General features: G+C 41.1%; 1 protein-coding gene across 6 annotated transcripts in view; it reads left to right on the top strand.

Annotated features, from left to right (window-relative positions):
* Window positions 1-14,732, top strand: part of LOC102887821 (schwannomin-interacting protein 1) — a 136,869-nt gene that overhangs the window by 9,743 nt on the left and 112,394 nt on the right. The window contains exon 1 of one of the 6 annotated variants that reach the window (XM_015586516.2): window positions 14,202-14,351. The exons of 4 other annotated variants lie outside the window; for them this stretch is intronic. The gene's annotated coding sequence lies outside the window, so the exon portion shown is untranslated. Of the gene's footprint in view, window positions 1-14,201; window positions 14,352-14,483; window positions 14,658-14,732 lie in introns of those variants that run through there. One more of the 6 variants, XM_015586515.2, reaches the window with a different exon arrangement.

Raw genomic sequence — 14,732 nt, 5'->3', positions numbered from 1 at the left:
CCCCCCACCCACACACACACCCCATCCTGCTTGTCTTGTCTGGGCAGGACTGGGCAGGACCGATTTAGCACGTTTTCTTTTCCAAAGCTGAAAAGTTAAAAATAATGCCGACTCTCTGGAAGCTGGTGTTCTAATCCAAAGTAGCCATTGAACAGAAGCCTGTTTAGCATCTGAGTGTGTTCAGTTGGGCTGCTGTGCAATTCTGTGCCAGGTGAGGCCTCGGCCTGCCCTTTCCCTGCCTTTCCCTGTGTTGATCTCCATCCTAGGGCTCTCCATTATGCTCTGTGCACCAGCTCAATATTTCTTATTTTGCTTCACTCTTTTCATGCCTCATTTTTTTTTCCCTGAGCCCTCGCTTAGCCGAGTTCCCTGTTTTTTGGTTCCTTTGATCTTTCTGTTAAAATCAATCTCTTCTTCTAATTATTTTCTGTTCCACTTCTTTGAACCCCTTCCAGTTGCCTCCATTTCTCAAGGAGCCAGGTGTTTAATAAAGAATCAGGATGAAGTTCAGGCAGAATCAGGTAGATGCAGCTGCTTGCCCCCAGGTCTTTGTTGCCTCTTTAATCAGCAAAGGTGGTTTACTGAAGGCACATGACATTCCAGACACAACAACAGTGCTCAGGAAGTAACTACCGAATGAGGAAATTAATTGGGATCTCTTTTAAATGGGCTGGACTTTATTCTAAGTTACACTTAATTTGCTTTCCCATCCTACCTTCAGCCCAAGTCTCTCTTTACTTTCAGGTTTTTCTTTCTGGTCTAATAGTTTATCTCATAGCTTATTTCTTTGATGCTTTAGTTTACACAATTTTAAATTAAATTTTCTTGTTTTTTGATCATATATTTAACTTAATTAGTTTAATTCATGTCATAGGATTTTGCTGGTAACCTTGTTTATTTATAAATTATTATAAATTATTCTATGTTGCCCCTTTTTCCAAATAACTGGTAATCGTGTTTATGTTGTCTTATTTTTAATTTCTCTTTATTAGAGAATAAACTTTACTTCTATATTTGTTAATTTCAGTGTTTTTCTAAGTAGCCACAGTACAAGATTCATTTTATTCTGTGATTCTGACACAAGTTTGGGTTGAGAATAAAGACCATTGTCTTAAAATGATACGATGTCTGGGATTTACTTCAAAATAATGTAGTGGGGGGGAGGAGTAGGAGGGTTATAGATGAAATAAGATTGCCATAGGCTGATTGTTGCCAGAGCTGGGTAATGGGGACATGGGGGTTCATTATACTATTCTATTATGAAAATGTTTGAAGCGTTGCCATAATATAGTTATTTTTTTAAAACCCGAAAATGTAGATGTAAAGTTGATGCTATGAATTGTTTTAGAACTTAAAGGAAGGGAATTTCTCCATCATCCTCCAGCTGTCCTTGTGACTGTCATTTATTGGTGGCTCCGCCGTTCCTCTACATTCACTGCAAAGTTTAGCACTTGCTCTTCCTCTTCTTTCCAAATTCCTCTTCTCACCTGAAAGATTATATGGAGCTGATGTGTGGCTCGTTCAATGCCTCTCATCTGCAGTGCTAATCATGTGCACTTTCACTCCCTTTCAGCAGCCCACTATCCCTTGATTATACTTTAAACAGTTTTTTAAATGATGCAGATCTGTATATGCTGACTGCCTAGCACTGCAGCTAAAACCATCGGGTTTATGTTTTGTTATAGATTTACTTTTTTTCGACACCAGTTAGGACATAAAACATATATACTCTAGCTATTTCTGGCTTAAAATCCTTTGGGTCTCTGTATCAATTTCAAGTTCAATTTCAAGTTCTGTAACCTTCACATCCAGTTCTTGCTTTCCTACTATTTCCGGTCTCTTCCCCTGCCATCCTCTGAAATTCATTCTCTTTCAGCTATCCAAATTTCCTTCATCTGTGGGCAGCAGACCCTGCTTTCTTAAACCTCCAAACTTTTGACCATACTGTTCGCCAAAATTGCAATGTCCTTCTATCATTTGGCCTCTGGAAGACTTCAGCAACTTTTGTTTATACCTCAAGACTCAATTCAAGCATCATTCCTTTTGGAATGCTTCCCTGAGCTGTCCATATTGAGTTAAATGCCCCCTGTAATACCTTTTTTTATTGCACTCTTTGACTAAGTCCATCCTAATTCTTTGAAACCAACTGCAATCACTGATATTCTTTGTTTCCTTTTTAGACCATTAACTCTTTGACCTCTTTCAACTCTTTCTTCTCACCACTCAACCCAGTACCTGCACATAGTAGGTATTTGAATGAATGAGTAACTGAATGAACAGAGGAATGGATAAATGAATGCTGCTGTCTCCTTAAGGTAGCATCTCCCTACCCGAGGGCCGTCTCCAGTGCTCTTGGTCCTGGGAAGTCCCTCCAGTGTCTGCCTACTAACTGCCCTCCTTAACCCACCTGACCCATCTGACTCTAGTTGTGACCTGATTTTCACTGTCTCGGCTTTGTCCTTTCTACTTGGTGTTTCATCCAGGCGAGTGCTTCCTAGAGTGTGGTACATAATAATTTTAAGGTGATACTCAGACAAATGTCTTTTGACAGTCTCGTATTTACATTCATATATATATTCAGCAAGGGGAGGAGAATGAGCACATAAAACCTGTGATTTCACTGAGAATATTGCTCAGGACGAGACAAAGGTAGTTAGTACGACAGTAATCAACTTTATCCTGGACCTCATACATCATACATCAGGGGGGAAGTGCTCAGGCATAATCATAACTGTTCCAAGCCTTCCATAACTGAATCCTCGCCCACGCCCATTAGAAGCAGACAGCCAGGAATTACCAATGGGAAAGGACTCCCATACTGATTTCCACAGGCACCTCTGTGTTTTATTCAGTGATATGTCGAAATGTCTGGAAGTTGCTTTAAATGTATATATACACTTAAATATAACAGATAAAATAGTTAAATATCTTTTGAGCTGTCCAACCATATCCTCATGCAAGTTCAGATTTTTAGTGTGAGTTATATAAAAACTGACAGATTCTTTCACTGATGTGGATCCTCATTTTTGTCAGTAACTATCAATTAGTATATCCAGCTATATTGATCAAAAAGTTTCATTCTTCTCAGTAACAAACTTATTTTCAGCCATATACTTTAAAAGTCAATTTGATTTATCCTATTTATTGTTTGGCATTTTTACTTTAGATTTAAAACAATTTTTAATAACATTGTTTCTATAGACTTTACTATATTTTATCAAATCTAATATACCATTGATATGTAAAACATCATTATTTTATGTGCTACTATAAACAACAGAGATGTTGCCAATTATAATTGCAAGATGCCATTGATTCTAAAACACATCCCAATTTTAGAGGTGTTAAAATTATTTCTAAAAGTGTGCTTTAAACTTGAAATACAATGTATATACACTTCACTTCTATTTTATTTATCATAGTGATATTCCATTTGTCATAGTGATGTAGTTTCCTTTTTGAATGACTTTAATTTAAAATAAGTCGATTTAAAGAAAAGTATGATGTAAGTAAAAGTAGAGGTGAAATATAGTATGGCAAAATCCTGAAGGTGGATTGTGACTTGGCCTAACTACCTAGGCCCATATACTGCCTTGGCCTCACCTGCCAGCTCAGGTCAACACCACCGTCCTTCAGCACTGTGCTCAGATCCCACCTAGCTCCTCCGCTAAGCAAGGGAGAAGAGTTTGGGCAATTACACCTATGCTCAGGTTAAGGAACGTGGCTGTAACTCACTGAAGTCATTGTATGAAAGTGAAAAGAAAATTCCTAGAATTTATATTGGAACAGTCTGGACTTGCCTGTAAATAACAGCACACTCTGAGGTTCAGAGGTTTCTGTTTTGTTTTAGTTTTAACCCATTCTCCAAAAAGAGAGAAAAAAAGCACTGTAGTCTGTTACTGGGTAATTTATTTACTAATAATGGCTAACTAAATACTAAACACTCAGTTTCAGTGATAATAATAATAGATTTACCAGTTGAAAGTAATTATGAATAACCTGAAGCAAAATGTATTTCATTGAAAAAGTACAGAAGTAGCTAATTTCCTACTTCCAGAATAGGGAAAGTGAAGAGAATTATTTCAGACGGAGCTAGGAAAAACTATTGAGTTTCCATGGGGAAATGCTGTGCTTTTGTACACAGTCTGTTTGGCTGTTGAAGCGGATTCACGTTCATCGTGCTTTCAGCTGCCCGCCTGTGTCAAGTCCAGTCTTGGACTACTAGGTGCTGTGTGCGACATTTCCCCGAGAGCCATCCAGAACCCTTTGATTCACTGGATGCTTATTCTTGAAGGTTATTGTGAATCGTTAACAAGAATGCAATAGAGCAGGAGGTCACAAGTCATAAAGGCTCTGCTGCTTGCACAGAGTCTGTTTTTGCAAACTTAATTTTAAAGATTTTAATGTAGGTGTAATTGAGAAGATAAACTGAACACATATGTATATCCTAATAAAGGTATTCTTCAGTCAGCAAATATTCACATCATATTAAGCATCAATAAGCCTATTACAGTATAATAAAAAGAAAAGTTCTTATAATAGAAGATCATTTATAGGCTATCAGTTATTACTATAATTTAAAAAACATAACTGGTAACAATAAGCAAAATTAATAATACTGGAGATGCAGCTGTTTCCACTCACTTATACGAATAATACTAGTAACGATTCTATATAGTAATGTCAATTGAAAGCTAAACCTCTTCCAAGTTCTTGTTTAACTTTATGGCTGTTTTTGTTTATCAGATCATTGCTGCATATTTTATAAGAGCTATTTCCTGGTATTCACAAAAGTTATTGACATCATACACTATTCTGAAATGTATTCATAGACTAGAATAAAATTATAAGTGTAACCTGGTTCAGCACCCTTTCTCCAAGGAGATGTAGTGGTCAGAAAACCAAGTATATTTAGGAAGTAGAATCACTGAGACTTGGTATCTTAGGGCAGGTTCCCTAGAAGCAGAGCTTGAGACAGAGATTTGGGTGTAGGTGGTTTGCTGAGGGATAAACCTGTAAGGAAGTGAGAGAAACAGGATAGGAAAGGGAAAATTCCAAGGATATGGATCAGATGGTCTATCCTTGGCCTAATGAAGGAGAAGGGATAACTTGCAGCATAGAGGAAAGCTGTGAGCTTCTGTGTCTAATACAGCAGCTGGGGGTGGGTGTAGTGTCCAGGAACAGGAATCTGCTTGGAGCACTAACAGCACTAAGTACATTTGGTGATGGGGGGCGGGAGGACGAGAAGAGGGGGACAAGGATGGCTCCAGGTTTGTGGCATGAACAAGTGAATAGATTCTTGTATAAAACAACAATACTCCCTTCATAATGCCAAAGAAAGAAATATGTAGAAGAAATATGAAAAGATTCTGCATTTTAGAAATAAAGACATTTTTCTTTACTTTTACTTCCTGGGTGAAAAATACTAACTACTTGACATATTTGCCTATGATTGGTTTTCCATTAAATATATATATACTTTTTTGCTCTTTTAGAACTTTCCCATTTATTCTGCTTCCTGTTGAAAGTAGATGCAGACTGGTTCTAGTACTCTGATGATAGAAGATTCACCTAGCTACAATCCCAGCATTATGGTAGTTATTAATGAAAAAGTAGTTATGCATTATTCTTACGCATTGATCCTTCAGTGCAGAGGTCAGCAAACTGGCCTATGGGCCAAATCCAGCTAGCAACCTGTTTTTATATGGCTTGAGAACTAAGAACTTTGAGAACTAAGAACTAAGAATTTTTAAAGGGTTGCTTGAAAACTTAAAAAAATATATATGCAAGATATTGTGTCACTCACAAAGCTGAAAATATTTATGATTTAGCCTTCTATGGAAGAAGTCTGCTAGCCCCTGCTTCATCCATTCTGACCCCAAACTTTTTTTCAGAAGCGTGCTGGCTCAATCTATATTTTGAAAGAAAATCTGATATTCAAAAACTTAAAATTAGTGAGTGATTTATGGAACCATAAAATTATTGTTTTATGAAAGGCTACATTACAGAATTTATATAAATAAATTCTAAGTCATCTGAACAATTATTTTAAGGGACTTCTTTGGCAAATTCAGAATCATTCATTTTAAGTAAAATAATTTGTTCCCTGTTTCATAAAACTATTACCACCTATTTGTGATTATTGTAAAGAAATTGAAAAACACAAATAGACACAAATGTAAAAATATCACCTGAGATCTTACCAGCCATGATTAATTGCTGTTAACATTTCACTACATCTTTTTCTAGGCATATCCGTTTAATTTTTAAAATGTGGATCACATTGTATGTATAATAATATACCCTCTTTTATGCATTTACTGTTATAATTTTAAAAACATCTCATTTGACTGCATTTATTCCACAGAATGAATATGTCACAATTTATTTAAACATCTTTCCATTTTTTGACATTTAGGTTGAAGCTAATTTTTCACCATTGTAAATGCCACAGTGAGCATCTTTATGCATAAATCTAGATTTTCGTTTCTGAGTCCTTAGGCTAAGATTTTTAAAAGAGTAACTATTGTCTCCTCCTCCCATTCTGTCCCTGTCTTTCTTACAAACTCATTCTTATTCTCCAAGATTTATAAATTATGGAGTTCCTCAGGGCTAGAAACTTGGCCTGTTCTATATTTGTCTCCAGATGAGTCTCTTATACCCAAAACTTCAAATGCCATCTATGTGCTGTAACTCCCATGTTTACATTTGCAGCCCCAGGCCTCTCTTCTAAGCTCCAGACCTACATATCTAAGTACCTGCTTGTCATCTCCACTTGCATGTCTTATACCATCTCAAATAGAAAATGTCCAAAGAGGGACTCAGTATCTTCTCTCCTTCTGCTCCCCTTCCAAAACTCTATCCTCCTTATTGTCCATTTCAATAAAGAGACATCATCTTTCTACTAAGTTCCTTATGATACGAACCTGGAAACCATCAATGTCATCTTTTTCCCTCACCACCCCCATCTATTCTGTCACCGAGGCCTGTTGATTCTGCAAGCCAAACGTATCTTTAATACGTCTATTTCTCTCCATCTCCCCGACCCCTCCTAAGTCACCTTCATCTTTTTCTTGGACTGCTTATTATATTTGCTTCCTAATTGGTTTCTTCATATCCAGTTCTGTCCTGCTCTGTCCTACTAGCTCCTTCTCAATTCTCCACCATGGAGAAAGTTTCTAAAAAATCAGTCTGCTTTTACGACCCTTAAGTGGCTGTTAGGAGAAAGATTTTAATAGTAACCCCTCCTCTGGCCACTTTTCCCCTTGCTCTCTTGCTTCAACCTGGTGGTTTCCTTTCATCTACTCAACTGTAGTAAGTTTATTCCAGCCTCAAAACCTTTTCAAGATGTTCCCTCTGCCTATAACACCCTTCCCTCCCTCTTCAGCTGATCAAACCCTTTTCCTGATCCCTCCCCCAAAACACACACTACCTAAACACTCTCTGGGCATTTTATGAGTCTGTTTGGGTACTTACTACAAATTGTAATCTGAATTGTTGTGTATTTTTTCCCTGAAATATCTGTTTCTTCACTAAAGTTCCATTTTAGGAAAACAGTGTCTCTTTCACCACAATATCTCCAGTGCCTGGCATGTAGTAGATACTCAGTAAATTTGTTGAATAGTAACAGGTCACGGGGTATAAACTTTGTACAGATATTTAAAACATATTATCACATGGTATTCCAGAAAGTTTGTATCAACCAATTTATAAACCCACCAGCAGTTAATGAGTGTTCCTTCAATCATAACCATCCTGACATGGAGTATTATAGTTTTAAACAATTTTTAAATATTTTTATAGGCAAAATGTTACCTCAGTATTATTGAAATTGTGTTTAATTACTGGTGAGGTTGAACATTTTTCATAAATTGATAGACTCATATATTTTCTGTGGTTTTTAAATTCATGAAATGCTGCTTTTATTGAACCATTTTTGTTGGGATATTTTGGAAGTTTATTTAATTATTTTTCTGCCTATAAAGCACCACCACAAAACCTACTTAACTTCATCTGAAGGTGTGGGCAGATTTGGGAAACACTGCTCCCCAAAATTTATGTTTAGGCATTGATATTCCTCCTTACCTTGGGTGATCATACAATTTACCATGTAAAGTGGGACACTTTTGAGAATGAAGGAAGGCGCCATTAATAATTATGCCAGGACAATATGTGTAAAGCAGGACCATCCTGTACAAGCCAAGATGTATGTTCTCTCTAACTCGTTTTCATGCAGACTTAAAACTTTGGGATCGAGAGCTGAGAGCAGAGGTCCAAGAGTGGTGATCCAAGGATAAATTGAGGATAAATCTGCTTTTTGTTTTGAATTTTAATATGGATGCCTTTGTGCTGTACTGTTCAGTGACACAGTGACTTACCCTGGGACTCCCTGTCACCCATGCTGCCTACTTCACTCATTTACCTCACCCTCGGAAGCATCTAACAATTTCGTACAACTCTCCTTTCATGATGAGGCCAGTGGCCCAAAGAGCTGCAGAGAATGTCTTGCCTATAAATGCAGAGCTACTGAGAGGCAGAGCGTTGAAGAAGTTACTCCTATTCCACCACGCTGCCTCCTCCTTCTTCACCCCCACACTCATTCCTCCTGCTTGCATTGTACCCACAGTGCCGAAACTATTTTCCGATTTTCAAATGCTTCCGAAGTTATGTCAATAAGTGACCAGAACAGAGTTCGTCACTCCCTAGAGCATCCTGGGAGGATGCTCCTCTTCAACGAGGATAACACATCAAAGTACGAGGCCTGCAGTTTCTGAGGCAGTTCATCTTGCGCTAGGGTTATGTGCACGTGGGCTTCAGTGCCTATTGCTTCCCTGGTAATGCTTCCCTGAGCTCACACAGCTCATCTTCAGACTTTCCCATGTTTTTCCTAAATGTCCTTTTATGTAATAGTTTATACCCTTCATTGAAGCTCAAAAACCAAATTCACACTTCTTACAGACTTGCATTTTCAAGAATTGCTAGGAACTTAAGGAAAGTAGACTATCATGTCAGAAAACTTATAGAAAAAGAAAGACTGGGAGAGTTTAGGTAACTTGAATTTTTGTCAGTGCCATCCAATCCGAGGTATGACATTATTAGGAAAAGAACAGCAGCCTTCCTCTTCCTATTTTGTCAACAGAGAACAAATTTCCTACAATGGAATTCCCAAGAGCCTCTGGGCTGTCGTGCAGATAGTGCACTGCACAGCTCCAGGGGGTGCCACTTACGTTAAATTTCATCTATGAGAATGGTGCCAAATTGTCCCTCCTGCCAGGGACCTGTGGTGCAATTCACAATCCTCCTGGCACTGTACAGGGCACATTCTATGCGGCCATATACTGAGGACCTGCCTGACACTCTCTGTGACCTTTCTCTGATAAAGACATTGTCCCTCTGCTGCGGTTAGAGCTGCCGTATTCACCAGTGCCTACGGATTTTTCAGGGTAATCTTCATTTCAAAGATACATTCACCCCCGTTTCTGTAAGCACTGTAGTATTTGTCAGGCCAAGTGTCCTGGTTTCAGGTTTAGAAAATAGGTCATTGGAGCTATGCTTTATGGGCTGAGATTTTGCCATTTTATTTTTATTAAGGAAAATGTAGGAAAAAACTACAATCTCATGGTTTGCTAGAGAATCAAAACATTTAAGATGTTAATGCTTTTAAGGGATTTTTTTTTTTTATTAAAGTATAGTTCCGGGGATAGGTCCTATATACACCTTAAATAATTTTTTTTCTTTCATTTACAAAGTATCTATGCATATAGACTAATAAGTTAAGATCAACCCATTAGCTCTACAGAAATAAAAGAAATACCATGCATTGACTCTGCCTAATGGAGAGAGACCTCAGTTTTGAATTAGAGGAGGAACTAACTCGTGTCTCCCAACAAGGAAGGTGATGAAACCATTCAGAGACATTTTATACTATATTTCCCATAGTGTCTAAGATGAAGTCCAAGGGGTCTTTAAGTCGAAAGAAGCCAACTTAAAGTTGGCTTCATTCACTTATTCATTCATTCAATTAATTCTTATCATTTGCTTAACATGATCATTCAGTCCAGCCCCCTTCCTGAGGAAACTGAGGTCACGCAGCTCATTAGAGACAGGGCTGAAAACTAAGCCCAGATGTTGTACACCCAGGATGCTTTGCCCACAGTGCTGTTAAATATTCCCACATAGTTACACTCAGGTGATGAAATAGGAGAGCATCTGTGTATGTACTGCATGTGACTTGCATGTAATTCATGTAATAAAGATGAAATACAAACCCAATTACCAGCTATTTCTTTATTATTCTAAATGCCACGACTTAGAGAAGGTTCAGCATTAGGGCTAATAACTTCAGGATTCATTTGGGATTTTGCAAATAAATCTTTTCCCCACCTATTCATATTCCTTATGATTTAAATATTTCAATCATGTCTTTTCTCAAATGTTGCCTTTACAGATTAAAATCCTATAAATAGCACTGACCCCTGAGGAACATGCTCTCATCCCTATGCTTTGAGTATTATTCCAGGCAGTTTCCTATCCGTGACAAAAATAAATATCCCAATCTTATGGTGACTACTTTCTTAAAAGATTTATTTGGGGGGGAACTTAAGGCATGTAGTTTATAATAATGTGAAATTTCAATTTCAGCGTACAGACTGAGGTGTCTGTACTCTGCCTTTACACAATGAAATCTCCCAACTTGTTTAATACTGCTGAACTTGTTGACAGTCGAGGAGGTCCAGCTCATGTGAGCAGAGGAGAACAGCTGCTCTTGCCAGCTGCCTTCTTCTCTGCATAGACATAACAACTGCCCAAGAAGCCTCTGCAGGGCAGGAGCCTGGGAACTGGTTTGAGGTTGCTGCAAGGAGACCCTTCAGATATGCTTGCTTGGTAAATTCATCCATATGCAGCCAGGCCAAGGGATACTGAACTTTAGCTGAGCTACTAAGATCAAGGATCCTGAAACCAAACTACCTAAGTTCAAATCCTGGCTCTGCCACCTAATTTCCCAGCTTTTTGACATTAGACAAGTTACTTAACCTTACTGTCTTCATAATCCTCACCTAAAAATGGGGACGATAGTTTCTTTATAGGGTTTTTGAGGATTAAATGAATTAAATGTTATTATAATTAATAACTCTAGCCACAAATATTGATGACACTCCTATTCCATTCTAAAACAAGATAGAAATGGCCCCACCCTTCATGGAATTGAGTTTTTTGGTTTTTTTTTTTTTTGCATTGACTCATTTAAGAGTTGTAAAATCAATGTAATAAGGTATGACTAGATTTTGTTTTAGATGAATTAGAATAGAATTCTACAAAATAAGAGTTTTATGTACTTTTTTTTTCAGTTACATATGTTTTTATGTGTGTGGGACCTGAGTCTTGCTATAAAATGGATTTCTTGACTAGTAGAGAAGATAAGCAATTAAACAGCAACCTGGATAAAGTATAGTAAGTGCAGTGGGTATCATGGAAGCTTGGGAAGGTCACCTGACCCCATCAGGCAGATATAGAGAATCAGGGAAGCCTTCCAGGAGGGGGTGACATTTAATCTGAGACTTAAAGGATGAATAGAAATTTTCCAAAAGAAGTTAGGGCAGGAAGCAGTTCCTTTAAGGGCAAAGAGAAGTATTGGAGGGTTTTAATGACTCCTGGGAGAGACTTGCTCCGATTTGCATTTTAGAAAGGCCACACTGGCTGCTTGAGAAGAATGAGCTGCTTGAGGAGAATGGGCAGAGATAGTTGGGAGACAGTTCAGTAATTTCAGGACACTGGTCTAGACCAGGGTGGGGGCAGTGGGTCTTTAAGAGGAGCGGGACTTGGTGACTGATGGGGGAAGGTGCTGGTTTGAGGTGACTCCCACTTGACTCACATCTCTGATGCATTTACAAAGGCTGCAGGTGACAAATCTAAGTCTGTAAGCCCCCAAGCTCCTAACTTGAGGAGATTTTCTGTAAACAGGAAGACAGAACCTTTCGCTTTGCAAATCTCTTCATCCTGCTGGACATATCTGTAGACTGTTGCAGGCCTAGGCGTTGGCAGGGCTTCCTGTTCCAAAATGGGATGGTTCTTGGCAGGTGATGGAAAGCTGGAAACAGAATGGAAACTGAGCTAGCCAGGCACCTTGCATGAAGGGAAAAAAAAAAAAGGAAACCTGGTAATTTCCCATCTGATACAGAATATCCGGTCAGAATATAATTTAAAAGGACAAATAATTCAAAGATGTTTCTATTTGGCTTTGAAATGCCATGCATTTTTGGCAGTGGATTTACCTTGCCAAATGTTTTTCTAAGGCCTTATTTTGCATTCCCTCAACACAAACCATCTGGGCAAGAATGAGCCCAAGCCCAGGAGGGAATCTGGGTGGGTGGTTGAGGAAGGTCCCAATATTTAAAATCTGACTGAGACCACAACCCTCCCATATCACCTCAGTTGATCAATACTTATCTGTCTACCTGTGTCCTGCCCACAGAGCAGGGAGCATTTTCTGACCTAAGTCTTGCCAAGACACATGGTGACTGGAAAAGCAGCTATCTGGTTCCCAGCGCATAATGCTTCCTACCCACACTGCTGAACACTTACAGGGCCACCTCCATCTTGCAGAGGGGCAGCCAGCTGACCCAGGGCTCTGCAGCAATCTCAAAATCAAACCATATTTGGAGCACAAGGCAGGCTGTTTACAGATGTTACGGCAAGACATTCTACATTATAATCGGTCCTGTAAAGAGCCGTAAAGGGGCCAGAACAGAAGGCCCCCTTTCCTGTTATTCACGATTGCTACTTCCAGACAAGTCCGAAGATTAGCTTATCTTCCCTGGCTCAGGCCTACCTAGGAGAGGAAAGAGTCTCACTTTACTGATACCACTTAAACAAAGGGTCTTTGCACCAAGTCCTCATTAGGATGTAGAAGAAATGTGGGGGTAGCAGCCACTCCCTACAAAAGAATCCCAAGCATTCCCCTTGCCTTCCATCTGGCATCTGGACCCTGCCAAGCCAGGGTGGTGGCCTGGTCCACGCTAGAATTCACTGGGAATAATTAGTAACAGGCCCAAATCTGGACATTCAGGGAAACTGGTTTCCCTCAATCCATTGTAGAAATAAGCGCTGTTTTTCTTTTTCTCTTTTTACCCTAACCCCACCCCAGGTTTATTGAGGTATAATTGACATATAAAATTGTTAAGATAGTTAAAGCGTACATCATGGTGATTCGAGATACATATACATTATGAAAAGATAAAGCGTACATCATGGTGATTCGAGATACATATACATTATGAAAAGATTCTTCCCCCCCCACCCCACCCCATCTAGTGGAAATACCCAGCGCAGGGTTCTATGACTCAGTTTCCTGAAAAACTGAAGGATGCAAAGCCAGCGAATGTGTCAGGAGCATGTCAACTGATATCTTCCTCTTCTCCTACTTTAAAGTCTCCTTGTGATCAAAGGGGACTTTGGAGGCTCCCCCAAACCATTAAACAGATTCTCCACCATCATGCCAGGTATCAGTGCCATCTCACACTTACCCATCCATTCCCCATACACACACACACCTCTCTGAGGTCATCCTTAGCGTGCAGCTGGGAGGGAAGGAAACGTGAGCTAACGCAACAGGTTCCACCCACAAGCCTGAACTTGGAAGGGGAGATGACAGGGCGACTGGAGGTGGAAGGGAAATGATGGTGCATGACCACCGAGCCACGTCACTAAGGCTTCCACATGAGCTTGTGTATGTGCGTGTGTAGGAGAGGGAGGTCCTTCACGGGGTCACTAGGGGACTTCCGTGTGGGTTAGAAGGCGCCAGACCCGCGCTTTGGGATGTCGGTCGGGAGGCTTAGGCGGAGTAACGAGCCCCGCAGAGAGGGTTTGACGCGCGCCCAGGAAATATGAGCGTGTCTGAGGTTTAAAATTCACCACCTTCCCCAGAACGCAGCCCCTGCTAGTTGGCCGGGTCTGCGCCCCTAACACCCCGCGCCCCTTCTTTCGGGCCTCTCCCCGGCCTCTCCAACCCCATCCCCGCCCGGCCTCCCGCCTCAGCCTGCTGCCGCGAAAACCGGGAGAGCGGACTGCGCCGCGCCCGGCCGCCTCTGGGCATGCTCGGTGGCAGGACCGGCTCCGCCGCCGGGAGGGCGCGTCCTTCCTCCCCCAGGGCGGCGGCGGCGGCGGCGGCGGCGCCTGCAGCGACTGTAGCCCGGCCCCAGCCCGGCACACCTTTGGGGGCGGCGGGTGGCACCCTGACCGCAGGAACCAAGAGCGCCCCCGACCCCGAGCCTTCCAGCGAGCCGAGGAGGGGCCGGCCGGGGAGGCGCGGAGGCGAGAGTGAGACCTCCGAGCTGCGGGCGGCTCCTTAGAAAGTAAAGCTCAGCCGGCGAGCGGAGCAGGGTTCCCCGCCGCCGGCGGGGGCGGGGCGGGGCCGGGTGGGGGGGGTCTCCGCGCTGGAGCGAGGTGCGAATTTAGTAGCCGCCCACCCTCTTCTCAGTCCCCGCCCCCAGAGAATTAGAATCTCCGGGAAAGTGTCTGGTTCTCAGAGAATCCTTGGGGCGGGGTGCAGGGGCGAGCCTGGCGCAAAATGGTTAAAACAAAGTCCATGCGCGCCCCGGGGTCCCTCTTAAGGAAAGTGTGCGCGCTGGTGGCTGGGCACCCCGTTTGCTGATTTGAGGGTTAGTTACCTAGAGGAAGTCTGGTTGTGGCCGGGGAGGCGGGTTGGATAAGGGATGCCTCAGACTGCTGTGGGC

This window comes from Pteropus alecto, unplaced genomic scaffold, assembly GCF_000325575.1.
Source record: "Pteropus alecto unplaced genomic scaffold, ASM32557v1 scaffold81, whole genome shotgun sequence".
In the NCBI taxonomy this organism is placed as follows: domain Eukaryota; kingdom Metazoa; phylum Chordata; class Mammalia; order Chiroptera; family Pteropodidae; genus Pteropus; species Pteropus alecto.
The sequence above is the reverse complement of the archived record's forward strand: the minus strand, read 5'-3'. Positions and strand labels throughout refer to the sequence as shown.